Genomic DNA, 16,659 nt, shown 5'->3' with positions numbered 1-16,659 from the left:
TCCAAATGTTGAACCAGGCTTGCATACGTAGGATAAATCCCACTTAGTAGTGGTGTAGACTTCTATTTATACATCGTTGGATTCTACTTGCTAATATTTTGTTAGGAATTTTTGCATCTATGTTCATAAGATATATTGGTCTGTAGTTTTTGTTTCCTTTTCTTTCTTTCTTAAATTAAGACAGGGTCTCACTCTGTTGCCTAGGCTGGAGTGCAGTGGCACAATCAGGGCTCACCGCAGGCTCAACCTCCCAGGCTCAAACAATCCTCCTGCCTCAACCCCCCGAATAGCTGCGACTTTGGGTGTGCCCCACCACACTTGGCTAATTTTTTTTTTTTTTTTTTTTAACTGAGTCTCACTCTGTCACCCTGGAGGCTGGAGTGCAGTGGTGCGATCTTGGCTCAATGCAACTTCCACCTCCCCGGTTCAAGGGATTCTTGCGCCTCAGGCTCCTGAGTAGCTGGGATTACAGGCCTGGGCCACCATGACCAGCTAATTTTTGTATTTTTTGTACAGACGGAATTTCACCATGTTGGCCAGGCTGGTTTTGAACTCCTGACCTCAGGTGATCTGCCCTCCTCAGCCTCCCAAAGTGCTGGGATTGCAGGCGTGAGCCACCACGCCCAACCTTTTTTTTTTTTAAATTTTAGTAGAGACAAGCTCTCACTATGTTGCCCAGGCTGGTTTTAAACTCCCTGAGCTCAAGCAGTCCTCTGCCTCAGCCTCCCAAACTGCTGGGATTATAGGCAAGAGCCATTGCACCCCGCCTTGTAGTTTTTCTTTCTGGAAATGTCTGGTTAAGGTGATGCTAGTCTCATAGAATGAGTTAGGAAAGGTGATGCTAGCCTTATAGAATGAGTTAGGAAGTATACCCTCAGTTTCTCTCTCTGGAAAGAGATTGTAGAGAATTTGGTATAATCTCTCCCTCAAGTATTTGGTAGAAGTCACCAGTGAGCCCATCTGGGCCTGGTACTTTCTGTTTTGGAAGGTTATTAATTACTGATTCAATTTCTTCTCTATTGCGGTTTCTTTTTAAGCTGTCTCATATTACTGCAGATTGTTGAACCATCAATTATGTATTGATTGTTTTTAGTCTGAATATTCAGGGTGATATTTTCTTTCCTAGTCCTCACTTTTCATGGGTGCCTCAGAGTAGAATTTGTACCCTTATCTTATGCACTTATTATAACAAGATATTCTTTTATTGTTAGCCCTATCCAGTCCAGTTCAATCATTTCACAGATGGCTGGAAGGATTATAGGAAATCCTACCAAACAGACTAAAAAGAGGCCCCCTGACCCAAAATTCTTTTTCTTTAAACAGCTTATAATTCTTTAAACAGTTTTATAATTCTTTAAACAGATATAATTCACATACCACATGATTCACTAGTTTTTGGGGGTTTTTTTAGTTTTTATTTTTATAGAGACGGGGTCTCACCATGTTGCCCAGGCTGATCTCAAATTCCTGGGCTCAAATGATCCTCCCACTTTGACCTCCCAAAGTGCTAGAATTACAGGCATGAGCCACCATGCTTGGCCTGACTCACCCTTTTAAGTATACAATCCAATAACTTTTCATATATTCACAGAGTTGTACAACCATCACCATGATCCACTTGAGGACATTTTCATTATCCCAGAAAGAAACACCATTATCTCTTAACTATCACTTCCCTAATCCTACTAGGGAAGCCATTGCCCAATCCTAACTCCAGACAACCACTCGTCTACTTCCTGTCTTTTTTTTTTTTCACAGACAGAGCCTCGCTCTGTCACCCAGACTCGTGTGCAGTGGTACAATCTCAGCTCACTGCAACCTCTGCCTCCCGGTTTCAAGTGATTCTCCAGCCTCAGCCTCCCAAGTAGCTGGGATTACAGATGCCCACCACCACACCCAGCTAATTTTTGTATTTTTAGTAGAGGCTGGGTTTCACCATGTTGGCCAGGCTGGTCTTGAATTCCTGACCTCAGGTGATCCACCCACCTCAGCCTCCCGAAGTGCTAAGATTACAGGCGTGAGCCACTGTGCCTGGCTTCAGTCCTATTTATGGTTGAGTAGTATTCCACTGTATGAATAGACCACAATTCGTTTATCCATTCGTCAGTTTGTGGATATCCGGGTTGTTTTCACTCGGGGCCGTTAAAGGCAATGCTGCTGTGAGCATGCCTGCACACGTTTTTGTGTGGATGGTGGCTTTCATTTCTCCTGGGTATATATACCTAGGAGTGGAATTGCTGGTAACCCTGTGTTTAAACTTTTGGGGAACGGCCATGCTATTTTGCACAATGGCTGCACTTTTTTACATTCCCATCAAAGGTGTGTAAAGGTTCCCATATCTTCATGTCCCTGCCATCACTTCTCATTCTCCATGGTTTTGACTGTGGCATCCTCGTGGACATAAGGTGGTGTCCCATTGTGGCTTTGTTTTTTGTTTGTTTGTTTGTTTGTTTGTTTTCAGACAGAGTCTTGCTCTTTCGCCCAGGCTGGAGTGCAGTGGTGTGATCTTGGCTCACTGCAACCTCTGCCTCCCAGGTTCAAGCAATTCTCCTACCTCAGCCTCCCTGGTAGCTGGGATTATAGGCGGGCACCACCATGCCTGGGTAAATTTTGTAATTTTAGTAGAGATGGGTTTTCACTATGTTGGCCAGGCTGGTCTCGACCTTCTGACTTTAGGGGTGATCCACCTGCCCGGGCTTCCCAAAGTGTTGGGATTACAGGCGTGAGCCCCTGAGCCCGGCCTCATTGTGGGTTTGACTTGCAGTTCCCTGCTGAGGAGTGGATCTTGACTGGGCTGGAACCACAGCTGCCTTTGGGTGGCCTTCTGCTGCTGTTACTTTCAGCTTCCCTGCCTCACCCTCAACCACAGACCGAGGGTGAACCCCTGAGTGCATTCTGCAGAGAGAAAGGCGCTTCTCAGCCTACAGCAGCAAGACTGGCACCTGCTTCCTCCCAGTTTTGCAGGAATTTCTCCCCATATCAGGTTTTCTTTAAGGGGCAGGTTTCCCAGATTGTTCTCTAACACTTAAAATCACTCACCTTATCTTTCCCCATTAAACAAGTACATCTTACCCAATTTCTATCCAGTTTTTTAAAAATCCCCCTTCCAGACAGGCAAGGGTCAGGATGAGCCAGGACCACCTAACCCCTCCACAGAGTTTCCCTGCCCAGCACAGCACCTCCCACCTCCCACCTCCCACCTCGGAACAGGTTTTCCTCGTTCTGCCAGCGGCTTCCTCCCTGCCCTTTCCAAGTTCTGGGCTCTGGTGGCTGCTCTGGGGCATTTATGCAGGAGGTCTGGCCAGCGAGTTGATTTCCTGCATGATGATTGGCAGCTCATGGACCCGGCAAGCCAAAGCTGCCTCTCTGCCCGGGACAGTGCGTGGCAGGGGCCCCACTGCAGCCAGGTAAGTGTTGGCCATTTGCCTGAAGTCAAAGGAGGTTAACACCAAGAAGGTGTGTGTGTTACTCCAAGCAGCTGCCTAGGCTGGGAGAATTGCCTTCAGGGCGGGAGAGTTCTTTCTGGAAACTATCTGGCCAATACCTTCCCAGTTTAGGTGATTGAAGAATTGAATAAGAAAAGACCACTTCTCCTCTTCCTCCCCTACACCTCCTCCCGCGTCTCTAAGAAAAGGACGAAATAGCACAACCTTATTATTTAGTGTATTCTCTTTCATTAAACACCTTTTTTTTCTTTTGTTTTTGTTTTTGTTTTTTTTTTTTTGCTCTTGTTGCCCAGGCTGGAGTGCAATGGTGCAGTCTCGGCTCACTGCAACCTCTGCCCCCTGGGTTCAAGCAATTCTCCTGCCTCAGCCTCCTGAGTTGCTGGGATTACAGGAGCCGGCCACCACGCCCAGCTAATTTTTGTTATTTTTAGTACAGACGGGGTTTCACCTTGTTGGCCAGGCTGGTTGTGAACTCCTGACCTCAGGTGAGCCACCCGCCTTGGTTTCCCAAAGTGCTGGGATTACATACGTGAGCCACCATGCCCGGCCCATTGAATGCCTTTTAACACTTTGTTTTACCATCTTTCCAGCCACTCAGGAAAGATGAAATCTTTCTATAGGGGAAAAAATCCTGGTGGAACAATCAAACAGGATGGAGAGACAAAGTTTGGGTAAAGGCAACGCCAACCATGTTTCACAGATGTAGCTCTCACGTCTGTGCTGCAAGACGGGTGCTGGAAGGTGAGCCGTCGGAGGTCTTATCGGTGGGAGAAAAGGTCTCATCAGCTCACCAGGCGTGTCTTGGGCAACTTTCCCCTGCAACAGCCGGGACCTCCACACTGGGGCTTTGTGGCTTGGCCCCTCGTGTTCTCTGGCAGAATCTCCTGCCCGGCACAGCCAGCCCACCAACAGTGGGCTGTCTATGGGCAGGACCGACTATGGGTCTGGGACCCATACTATGGGAAGGGCCCCTGAGGTCCCAGCATCCACACAGAACCCGTTTTTCTAGACCACAAGAGTGGTAAACTCCCTACCGGGAGGCGTAGCCACGGAAGGATTCATGAGATGCACAAGAGGCCAGGAATTTGGGGTCCGTCCATTCGTCTGAACGTTCATTCGGCAACTGTTTAACGAGAAGGTGGTGAGAGAATAGTGAGAAAAATAGTTGTGGGGTCGGTTGCGTGGAAACCTCGTCACTGTGGGATTAGGAAATGGACACATTCAGCACTTGGGGAGGCAGAGGCCGAGGCAAGCAGAGGCGGGCAGATCACTTGAGCTCATGAGTTTCAGACCAGACTGGGCAACTTGGCGAAACCCCATCTCTACTAAAAATACAAAAATGAGCCGGGCGTGGTGGTGCACATCTGTAATCCCAGCTACTCGGGAGGCTGAGGCAGGAGAATCACTGGAACCCGGGAGGCAGAGGTTACAGTGAGCTGAGATCGCGTCACTGCACTCCAGCCTGGCAACAGAGCGTGACCCTCTCTCAGACAAAACAAAACAATACAATGAACTGGGCATGTGCTAGGAAGGCCAGACCCCAGAGTGGGGAGCGGGGTCCCTGGACCTGTCTAGGGCTCAGGGAAAGCTACCTTGAGAAAGGGAACGAGGAACTGTCTTCAGAAGGAAGAGAGGGATGTTTTCAGGTCAGGCAGCTCCTGGGAAAACAGCCACTGTCGAAGCCCCGAGGGAGCACAGCATCTTCGAGGAGTGGATCAGAGGCCAGCACGACTGGACATGGAGCAGGCAGGCAGAGGACGGCAGGGTCTTTGGCCAGTGGGGAGGTCAAGGCAGGGTCTGGGTGACTCCCAAGAGCCAGGCTGCCGTTCAGCCGGCGAGCCCCGGTTCAGCTAGTTTGGGTGTTGAAATCTGTGAATACTCCAATGTGGCTAGGCCTCATAGGCCTCCCTGCCATTCCAGCCCCCGCCCCGGGGACCCCTGGACTTCCCTGCAGCCAGACAGTAATAGGGCAGCCTTTGGGACCCAGCCCCACTGTGACGGTGGGGTCCCTGCTGGGTAGCTCTGCCCGTGCCTTCCCCTGCTCAGAGTCCCACTTGGCGTTCAGGTCCCACTAGCTCCCTTGGGTCAAAGGCTCCTCCAGGGTGTCCCCCTACAGGTATTTCTGGCTGTGCATGTCCTATATGCCTTGGACTGACCCCAAATCCACAGCAGTCCTGGGGAAGAGGTTTGCATCCTACAGCCATGCAGTCACTGGATCCTTGCTCCACACAGAGGGACGGCTGGCCTGGCAGACCCCACAGGAAAACCCACCCAAGGGAAAAAATCATGGTGTTCCAGTCCATGTGTGTTACCTGGAACTAAATCAAGGAAAGACGTAGCTCCCCTCAGAACACCAGCATTTGCAAACCCCTAAGAACTTTCCTGGATTAAAATGATCATGATGCAAGTAAGAAAGGTTGTAAGAACTGCACGCTGGAAGAAAGGCTGAAAGTGATTAACTTCCTTCATGGAAGGATTTTCCAGATGGTGCCTCTGGAACCTGGCGCACCTCCAAAGCTTTCAAAAGGGAATGTGATTGCTATTGAAAAGCTCTCCAGCCCAGAAACATGTGTCAAGTGTCTGTGGTGTGTCTCACACATTTATTATCTCACAAGTCTCTGCTGTGTGTCCCTCCTAGCCCCTGGAGCAAGCACAGCAGAGGTCTGCTCTGAAGGAGTTTCCGTGCAAGGGCTGGCTTCAGACAATAATCATGCAGACAGGATATTTTAGCTGGTGCTAAAAATGATGAGATGATGTGGTCAAGAGGAGCTGGGGTGGGGCATGCTCTGAGAAGGTGACACTAAGTAAAGATGAGAACAACAGGAAAGAAGGCAGCCTTGTGAAGATCAGGTGGAAGAATAGTCTGCGTCAGAGAAACAAAGTGTGGTGATCTGGTGAGTTTGCAGGGCATGGAGAAGAACATCATGAATGGTCACATTATGGGGTCTGGGGTATATTATAGGAGTCTTATAGCCATGGTCACGGGTTGGGATTTTTACTGTAATGATAAAGGGAAGCCATGGAAGGGGTTTAAGCAAGAAGTGATATGATCTAGGCAAAAAAATATTTTTTTTAATGTTTAACAGCATACAGACCGATTTCTTTGATCCTTTGTTTAGAAGCGAGCACAGGCCTTCCCCAATGTGACAGGGTCTCTGGTGGGCAAGGCCAGGGGAAAGGCAAGCCTTGGGAAAAGGAAGAGGAAGCCAGGAACCTGGCTGGAGGGCTGGCCCCTGTGTGGGCATAACCACAGTCCAAACCTTGCCACCATGAGGAAGGGGCTGCTGAGACCTCAGTGTGGAAAGGAGCTGATCAGACTGAGGGTCCATTGGGTATCTGGCCCCTTGTGTATGTTGGCCCAGTAAATCCTGACGCATACCTTGAGATAAGTCTATCAGTTATCTATTACTGTGTAACAATCTACCCCCCAAAACATATTAGCTTAAAACAACAAAAATTCATTATCTCACAGTTTCTGTAGTCAGGAATTCAGAAACATCATGGTCATTTTAATCAGGGTGGCTCTGGCTCAGGGTCTCTTGTGAGGTTGCAGTTGGGATGTCTGCTGGGGCTGCCGTCATCTGAAGGCTCAAATGGGGCTGGAGGAGCCACCTCCAAGATGGCGCCTTCATGTGGCTGCTGGCTGGAGGGTTCGGTCTTCACCAGTGGCCAACACAGTGCTGTTTTAATGACATAGCAGCTGGTTTTCCCCAGAGGAGGGATCTGAGTGCAAGGGAGGGAACAAGTAGGAACCCGCAGGCCTTTTATGACCAGTCCCCAAGGTCACACAGTGTCACCCCTGCCTTATTATTTAGAAGTGAGCCACTAATTCCATCCCACATTCAAGGGCAGGGGATGAGGCTCCACCTCTTAAAGGGAGGAATATCAAAGAGTTTGTTGTGGATATATTTTAAACCACAGCGGGCAGCAGCATTCGCATCCCAGTTTAAGAGTCTTTAATTAACTTGCCCCAGATCACACACAAGGAAGTGGTGAGAATGAGATTAGAATCCAGCTCCCAGCCAGGCATAGTGGTGCATGCCTGTCATCTCAGCACTTTGGGAGGCTGAGGCAGGAGGATCACTTGAGTCCAAGAGTTTGAAACCAGCCTGGGTAACATAGTTAGGCCTTGTCTCTACCAAAAATCAAAAAATGAGACAGGAAGATTGCTTGATACCAGGAGGTCAAGGCTGCGATGAGCCATGATTGTGCTATTGCACTCCTGCCTGACTGATGGGAGTAAGACTCTGTCTCAAAAAAAAAAAAAAGAACCCAGCTCCCCAGAGCCCATGTCCTTCCTCTGGTACGTGCTGCCCTCATGGGAAGAAGCAGTCATAACCCAGCCAGCTCTCACCTTGACCTTGCTACAGCCCCTGAGAAGATGCCACTGAAAGCTGTGTCTATGTGTACACTCAGACAAATTGGCCGCTACGGCTTCACCAGGCTGCATCTTCTCTCTCTGGACTACTGATGGCTACTATCATCACCAAAGCAGTGTCTGTGCCCTGTTTTGTAGGGTAAATCGCTCATCTTTACTTATGGCATATATACATCCCCAGGTTCCTCCTGCTCTCTGGCTATGTACGCCACAGGGTCTGAAGAACCAGAGGGGCCTGCGGTGTTGGTATGTGATAGGCCGTATAACTATTCCAGGTCAGCTCACTGGGCCTGGCTCCTCCCTTCCATGGGTGAGTGATTTGCTGGAAGCTCCTTGTCCTCTGCACAAGCTTCTGGTGAGGCCCGACCCACTGGCCCAACATGCATTTCCAAAACATCTGAGTCCATCCCAGGTTCCAGCCTGGGCCCGAAACTAGGGTTTCCCCCATCAGGAAACAGGGAGAGGGAGCCCAGGACGTTTGAGCCAGGGCCACCTGTCATGCTTAAGGCACAAACACGGATCCAGATGCCACCGAACGGTACATTGCCTGTGCCAGGCTGGCTCAAGGCCCAGAGGGGCCAACCGCCAGGTGGATCTCCATGTGCCCAGCAGAGAGGGGCTAGGGAAGGCAGAAGCCGAGGTCTCCTCTCTCCTCCTCTCCCTGCCCTGCATCCATCACCGGGAGGTGCTTCATGATGGAAGAGCCAGAGGGGCCTGCAGTGTTGGTATGTGATAGAACTTGTTTGATCACTCCCTGCTATGCAATTAAGGGCAGATTCCCCACGCTGTGGGGAGTGCGCCAGACCCGCCCTCTGTGCAGTGTGGGACTCGATGCTGTCACTGTGAGCTCAGATGAGCCTTGGTGTCCTGCTGTCCTTGAATATGTTCCTGAGCTTAGGGTGATCCATTTGTAAAAGGGGAATAGGGGCATCTACTTCCCAGAGCAGTTGTGAGGAGTCAACAAGATCGTGCATAGAGAGCGCTTGACTCAGCCCTCCTGGCAGGGTAATCGCTCAGTGGGTGTCTGCTGTTGGAGGATGGTCCGACTATTGTCACCATTGTCACCATTAGAGGGGTGGCCACCGTTGTCACCATTCAGAGGGGTGGCTGCATTTTGCACATTCGTTGCCACGGTGTGGCCCTAGGACTGCTTCTACAGGGCTGGTCTTCTCGCCATCAGTCCAGGAGTGCTGTGACGCCATCAAGAACCACTGTTACTCTACATGGGCCTTCAATTTGCATCATACAAGTCAGACCCCCGAGAGGGGCTGGACTCCCAGGGAAGGGCTCTCAAGAGCGCAGGACAGGAAGCTTTGTGGGTTAGGAGAGAGCTGGGCCCATTCACATCAAATGCGTTTGTCCCAGAACTGTTTCTACCCTCCAAGGAGCATCTTGCAATTGAAGTAGGTAAAGTCCGCTGTTGCTGTTGCCCATGGGAGGTCATATATGTCCTGGTTTGCATAGGGGCTATTTTGGAGGGTTCAGAGTGGTTAAGAGGAACAGAAGCACCCATCGAAGGTCATGGCCAGACACCTGCAAGAACAGGTGGAGGAGGCAGAGAGAAGTGAAAGAGGGACAGAGGACTTAAAGGAAAGAAGAGGCCACCAGGTAGCAGGAGAGCACCAAGGAGGCGCGAGTCCTGGATCCTGCATCTGTCTCTGTGTCCTGGGGGAGTCCAACTCCCACTGCAGCTCACCCCAGCAAGACAGCTTGACAAAGCTCTGCTGTCTCCTGATCCTGGTGACAAACAACCCATCTACTTGTTTTAGGGGTGCCTAGGCCTGTTGTACAATGCAATGGGGTAAACCCTGCAGACATCAGCCTTCCTTATTCATCTGCTGTTTGGCACTAAGCATTCAGTATTTATTTTGGCCAGGCACAGTGGGTCACGCTTGTCATCCCAGCACTTGGGAAAGAAGAGGTGGGAGGATTGCTTGAGGCTGGAAGTTCGAGACCAGCCTGAGCAACTTAGTGCCCAATCTCTACAAGAAAAAAATTAGAACCACCCCGGCATGGTGGTCCACATGTATAGTCACAGCTACTCAGGAATGAGGTGGGAGGATTGCTTGAGCCCAGGGGTTCAAGGCTGTAGTGAGCCATGGTCATGCCACTGCACCCCAGGCTGGATGGCCAAGAGAAACTCTGTCTCTAAAAAAAATCAAATAAATAAAAATCTTGGTCGGGCGTGGTGGCTCATGCCTGTAATCCCAGGAATTTGGGAGGCTAAGGTGGGTGGATCACCTGAGGTCAGGAGTTCGAGATCAGCCTGGCCAACATAGCAAAAGCCCGTCTCTACTAAAAATACAAAAATTAGCTCAGCATGGTGGCACGCACCTGTAAACCCAGCTACTCGGGAGGCTGAGGCAGGAGAATCGCTTGAACCCGGGAGGCAGAGCTTGCAGTGACCCGAGATCATGGCACTGCACTCCAGCCTGGGCGACAGAGTGAGACTCCATCTCAAAAAAAAAAAAAAAAAAATCTTACTGCTGCAATTGACTAGTCTTACTTTTTTTTTTTTTTTTTTTTTTTTTTAAATATTATCCCAGGCCAGGCACAGTGGCTCATGCCTATAATCCAAGCACTTCAGGAGAGGCTGAGGCAGGTGAATCACTTGAGGCCAGATGTTCAAGACCAGCCTGGCCAACATGGCAAAACCACGTCTCTACTTAAATATATATATATATATATAAATTATCTGGGTGTGGTGGTGCATGTCTGTAGTCCCAGCTACTCAGGAGGCTGAGGCACAAGAATCACCTAAGCCTGAAAGGTAGAGATTGCAGTGAGCCGAGATTGCGCCATTGCACTCCAGCCTGAGTGACAGAACGAGACTCTGTCTCGAAAAAAAAAAAAATTACCCCAAAAAGAGAACTGTTAGACAGTCCACGCATCTATGCATGGATCATGGATGCACAGAACCATGCATGCTGCAGTTTAAGGGATTGTAAGGATCATGAGTCACGTGGAGCAAACATGATTTCATCATCATTTAGAGCCCACAGTAGACAGGACGCTGCAGTTTCAGCTGGGGCTGGGCTTGGGCAAGTCACTAAACATCCATGTGCCTCAAAGTTAGTAGAAGCCGTACGTTCACAGCAAATTGGTGACCAAGACACAGTTCGTGGATACCGGACGCCGATCCCCACCTGGGCCCTGCAGTCTACCCTATGGCCACCCAGCCCAGGACACTCAAAGGCAGCCTCATCCCTGCTCTCATGGCTTCTTCATGTACCACTGAGTGGCCCTAAGGGAGGGAAAGGATCCACACGCAGGGCTCCCACTATGCACTAGGCACTGAGCTCATTCTTTCCACGATCTGGTAACCACCATTTGCTGGGCAGCGCCTATGCTCCTCAGATGCTCACAACATCTTAGCAAGAGGAAATCCAGGTTCTGAGAACCCAGCTTGCCCAGAGTTGCCTGCTAGTGGTGGCAAAGCCTGTAGATGAGCCACCCAGCCCCTCCTGAGTCGAAAGCCCAGTTTGCTGTGCTGCATCCTCTCTCCCCATCACCTCATCTGAGCCTCATGACAACTCGCAGTAGGCGACGAGATCAGCCTCGTTCTACAGGCAATGAGATGCAGGCTCCAGACTGGGACTCGGCCTCATTCCCCAGTTCTTCCAACGCCCTTCATGCCCGTGGACATCACAGAGGAGAGAGGGGGGCCTGGGGCAAAGAGAGAAAGTGCCACACAAATGGCATCACAGCCTCATCACTTCTAAGAACAAAGGTCTTCTGGGGAAGCACCATGAGGAGGCCCACATGGCCACGTGCTGAAACACGCCTGTCTCTCGGCAGCCACCCGTGTCCTCCTTGAAGGTGAATGTCCTTCTCAGTTGCTGCCTTTTGATTTGATTTGACTTTTTTTTTTTTTTTTTTTTTTTTTTGAGATGGAGTCTTGCTCTGTCACCAGTGCGATCTTGGCTCACTGCAACCCCCGCCTCCCAGGTTCAAGCGATTCTCCTGCCTCAGCCTCCCAAGTAGCTGGAATTACAGGCACTCGCCACCATGCCCAGCTAAGTTTTGTATTTTTGGAGAGATGGGGTTTCACCATGTTGGCCAGGCTGGTCTTGAACTCCTGACCTCAGGTGATCTGCCCACCTCCGCCTCCCAAAGTGCTGGGATGATAGGCATGAGCCGCTGCACCCAGCCTGATTTGACTTTAGAGACAGGGTCTTGCTCTGTTGCCAAGGCTGGAGTGCAGTGATGCAATCACAGCTCACTGCAGCCTCGACCTCCTGAGCTCAAGTGATCCTCCAACTTCAGCCTCCCAAGTAGCTGAGACTACAAGTGTGAGCCATCACACCCAGCTAATTTTTTTTTTTTTCGAGACAGGGTCTTGCTCTGTCACCCAGGCTGGAGTGCAGTGGCACAATCTCAGCTCACTGCAACCTCTGCCTCCAGGCTCAAGTGATTCTTGTGCCTCAGCCTCCTGGATAGTTGGGACTACAGGCACATACCACCAGGCCCAGCTAATTTTTGTATTTTTAGTAGAAATGGAGTTTCACCATGTCGGCTGCACTGGACTCAAACTCCTGGCCTCAAGTGATCCACCCACCTGGGCCTCCCAAAGTGCTGGTATTACAGGCATAAGCCACTACATGCATCCAGTTAAATTTTTTTTTAATTAAAAAAACATTTTAAGAGACGGGTCTTGCTATGTTGCCCAGGCTAGTCTCAAACTCCTGGGCTCAAGCGATCCTCCTGCCTTGGCGTCTGAAACATTGGGATTACAGGCATGAACCACCATGCCTGGCCAGTCACTGCGTTTTGAGATTTCATGTCCAGTGGCCATTGTCCCTTGGTTGCCCTGGGAAACATCCTTTGGCTTCCTGGAAGGTACAGAGTCAAGAGGACACTGAGGGCACCTCCAGTCATGGCTGAGTTTTCCCTCTGAGTCTGAGTACCCTGTGATCCCTAGAGCAGAGCGGAATGGACAGACTCCAAGTACAGGCCCAAATGGGGCCCCATTGTACAATATCAAAATATGGATGATAAGAAAGAACACCATGAGGCTCGTACAGTTCCCCACTTCATGGTTGAGTTTACCAGCAGAGGAGCCTGGTGTCACCAGGTGCAGTGTGACTATTATTTTTATGTGGCAACTTGCCTAGGCTGCAGGATGCCCAGAGAGCTAGTGAAGCTATTTCTGGGTGTGTCTGTGAAGGTGTTTCTGGAAGAGATTAGCATTTGTTTTTTTTAAATTTTGTTTTGTTTTCCATTTTTGAGAGAGAGTCTTTCTCTGTCACGCAGGCTGGAGTACAGTGGTGGGATCTCGGCTCAGTGCAGCCTCCACCTCCTGAGTTCAAGCAATTCTCATGCCTCACCTTCCCCCAGTAACTTGGATTACAGGCGTGCACCACCACACCCAGCTAGTTTTTGTATTTTTAGTAGAGATGGAGTTTCACCATGTTGGCCAGGCTGGTCTCGAACTCCTAGCCTCAAGTGATGTGCCCAACTCGGCCTCCGAAAGTGCTGGGATTACAGGTGTGACCCACTGAGTCCGGCAGAGCTTAGCATTTGAACTGGGGTAGAGTCAATATAGAAGATCACCCTCACCAATGCAGGTGGGCATGTACAATCCTGAATAGCACAAAAGGGTTGAGGAGGGGTGAATTCTCTCGGCTGGAACTGGGACGTCCTTCTTTTCCCGCTCTCTAACATTGGTGCTTCTGGTTCTCAGGCCTTTGGACTCAGACAAAGACTTAACTCATGGGACCCCCAATTCCCAGTCGTTTGAGTTTGGGTTGGAACCACACCTCCAGCCTGCAGATGGAAGATCTTGGGACTTCTCTGCCTCCGTAACCACGTGAGCCAATTCCTCATACTCAACCTCTTTCTGTGTATCTATATACATCCCAATGGCTCTGTTTCTCTGGAGAACACTGACTCATACATGCCGTCTCCCAGTTGATATCTCGGGGCCCTAAATTCCTGGGAAGGTACCTTTGACTGGCTTGGCCCACACAGAAGCACTTAAAACTTCAACCTTGACCGCTTCCCTTTATCCTCGGTGGAAAGTTTCAAAAGACAGCCAGATATGGTAGCTCACAACTGTAATCCCAGTGCTTTGGGAGGTCAAGGCTGAAGGATCACTTGAACCCAGGAGTTTGAGACTAGCCTGGGCAACACAGTGAGATCCCATCTCTACACGTTTCTTGTTTGTTTGTTTGTTTGTTTTTAATTAGCCAGATGTGGTGGCGTATGCCTGTAGTCCCAGCCACTCAGGAGGCTAATGTGGGAGGATTGCTTGAGCCTAGGAGGTTGAAGCTTCAGTGAGTGGTGATTGAGCCACTGCAACCCAGCCTGAGCAAGAGAGTAAGACTCTGTCTTTAAAAAAGAAAAGTTTCAAAAGACATCCAACCAAGCCATCAGGCCTCCTTTCTCTCCTAAGCTGGCCTGCTCACCTGCTCACCCTAGAGGGGCAGGGAGGAGGGGGAAACTCTCTTGGCTGCAGCACTGGGGGTGCTGACGTGGGGGTGGGGTCTGCGTCTCCCCTGCACACCACATGTTGCTCTCAGCACCATCAAGAGAGGACAGTTCACGGCGGTGGCAGGTAGGGCTATTCATGTTGCCACCCTTTCTGAGGAGCTCCTAGAGGCGCAGAGACAAATGCAACCAAGACCCTGCCCTTCCTGGAGCTCACTGGTTGCTCTTAGTGTTGCCATAGAAACAGAAGCCTGGATGGCGGCCGAGGACTCAGTTGTGGCCTCCCCTAAAAGATACGTCCACCTGGAACCTCCAGGGTGCGATCCTATTGGAGTAAGGATCTTGGCAGATGTGATTAAGCTGAGGCTCTCGAGATGAGATCATCCTGGATTACAGTGGGCCCTGTGACAAGTCCTTAGAAGAGAAGGGGAAACAGATACAGAGACTCCGAGGAGAAGGCCATGTGAAGATGGAGGCAGAGAATGGAGAGATGCAACCACAAGCCCAGGAAGGTCTGGAGCTGGGAGAGGCAGGACGGGTCCTCCCCTAGAGCCTCTGCAGGCAGTGTGGCCTGCTCACGCCTTGATTTTGGACTTCAGGCCTCCAGAACTGTGTAAGAATAAATTTCTGTGGTTTAAGGCACCCAGTTTGTGGTCATTTGTTTTGGCAGCCTCCAAAAAGAATATAAGGCGGCCAGGCTCAGTGGCTCATACCTGTAATCCCAGCAATTTGGGAGGCTGGGGTGGGTGGATCACCTGAGGTCAAGAGTTTGAGACCAGCCTGGCCAACATGGTGAAACCCTGTCTCTACTAAAAATACAAAAACTAGCCAGGTGTAGTGGCACACGCCTGTAATCCCGGCTACTCAGGAGGCTGAGGCAGGAGAATCACCTGAACCCGGGAGGCAGAGGTTACTGTGAACTGAGATTGTACCCCTGCACTGCAGCCTGGGCAACAGAGCGAGATTGTCTCAAAAAATAAATAAATAAATAAATAAATAAATAAATAAATAAATAAATAAAAGAAAAGAAACAAAGAATACAAGGGAGGCTACTGTCGAAGACGGAGCTCCCCAGGACGCATGCTCTGAGATGGAGAGGAGCGTGCAGAGATTTCTCAGGGGTGCTCTTGAGGTCAGCTCACGTGGGGAAGTGTGGAAGCTGGGCGGGCCCGGGAGACGCTGGGCTGCATCACAGGCTGGAGCATGGCCTCAGCAACCTAACCTCTGCTTCAGACCAAGCTTCAGGGAATGGACTGAGATTCTCCCCCTGCCTCAGCCACCTCGAAGCAGACCCCAGAAAGGGGATGTGACCTTCAATAAGGCAACTCTCCTCAGTCACGGGCAATTCACAGGGCATTCCAGCAGTCAGAGGGAGCCCAAGTCATTCAGTCCAGAAGGGAGGGCGGAGGGTCATCATGCTGTTCCTACAGCCCCAATTACTTTTATGCCAACAGTGGGCAGAGGGATCCCCTGCTTCGGGGGAACAGGGCTGCCTGGCCCTGATCCAAGTGTCACCTGGAACTCAGCATCCACCATGTAGCTTGTTCCAGCCCAGCAGCCTGTGTGAAGCACCCCACCATTTGTGGGTATCCCTATGAGGGGCTGGGGGAGGCCAGGCCTGAGTCACACTGGGTTATTACTGCAGGGACTTAAGTGGGGCCTCCACAGGCACGGTGGCATGTGCCTGTAGTCCCCACTACTCAGGAGGCTGGCATGGGAGGATTGCTTGAGCCCAGGAGGCAGAGGTTGCAGTGAGCCGTGATCATACCACTGCACTCCAGCCTGGGCAACAGAACCAGACCCAGTCTTAAAAAAAATAAAAAAATTTAAAAAAGCCAGATGCAGTGGCTCACACCTGTAATCCCAGAACTTTGGGAGGCTGAAGAAGGAGGATCACCTGAGGTCAGGAGTTCCAGACCAGCCCGGTCAACATGGTGAAACACCATCCCTACTAAAAATGCAAAAATTGGCCGGGCGCGGTGGCTCAAGCCTGTAATCCCAGCACTTTGGGAGGCCGAGACGGGTGGATCACGAGGTCAGGAGATCGAGACCATCCTGGCTAACACAGTGAAACCCCGTCTCTACTAAAAAATACAAAAAAAAAAAAAAAACTAGCCGGGCGCGGTGGCGGGCGCCTGTAGTCCCAGCTACTCGGGAGGCTGAGGCAGGAGAATGGCGTGAACCCGGGAGGCGGAGCTTGCAGTGAGCCGAGATCCGGCCACTGCACTCCAGCCTGGGTGGCAGAGCGAGACTCCATCTCAAAAAAAAAAAAAAAAAAAAAAAAAATGCAAAAATTAGCCAGGTATGGTGGTGCGCACCTGTATTCCCAGCTCCTCGGGAGGCTGAGGCAGGATAATCACTTGAACCTAGGAGGCGGAGGTTGCAGTGAGCTGAGATCATGCAATT

General features: G+C 50.6%; 1 long non-coding RNA gene across 1 annotated transcript; it reads left to right on the top strand.

Annotated features, from left to right (window-relative positions):
* Positions 1-3,887: 3,887 nt before the first annotated feature.
* Positions 3,888-14,893, top strand: LOC141409362 (uncharacterized). Its single transcript, XR_012429681.1, has 2 exons — positions 3,888-11,643; positions 13,508-14,893. It is a non-coding gene; the product is annotated as an uncharacterized lncRNA (long non-coding RNA).
* The last annotated feature ends 1,766 nt before the right edge of the window (positions 14,894-16,659 follow it).

Source organism: Macaca fascicularis, chromosome 20 (genome assembly GCF_037993035.2).
Source record: "Macaca fascicularis isolate 582-1 chromosome 20, T2T-MFA8v1.1".
Classification (NCBI taxonomy): domain Eukaryota; kingdom Metazoa; phylum Chordata; class Mammalia; order Primates; family Cercopithecidae; genus Macaca; species Macaca fascicularis.
Note: the sequence above shows the minus strand (reverse complement) of the source record. Positions and strands in the feature narration are given on the sequence as shown.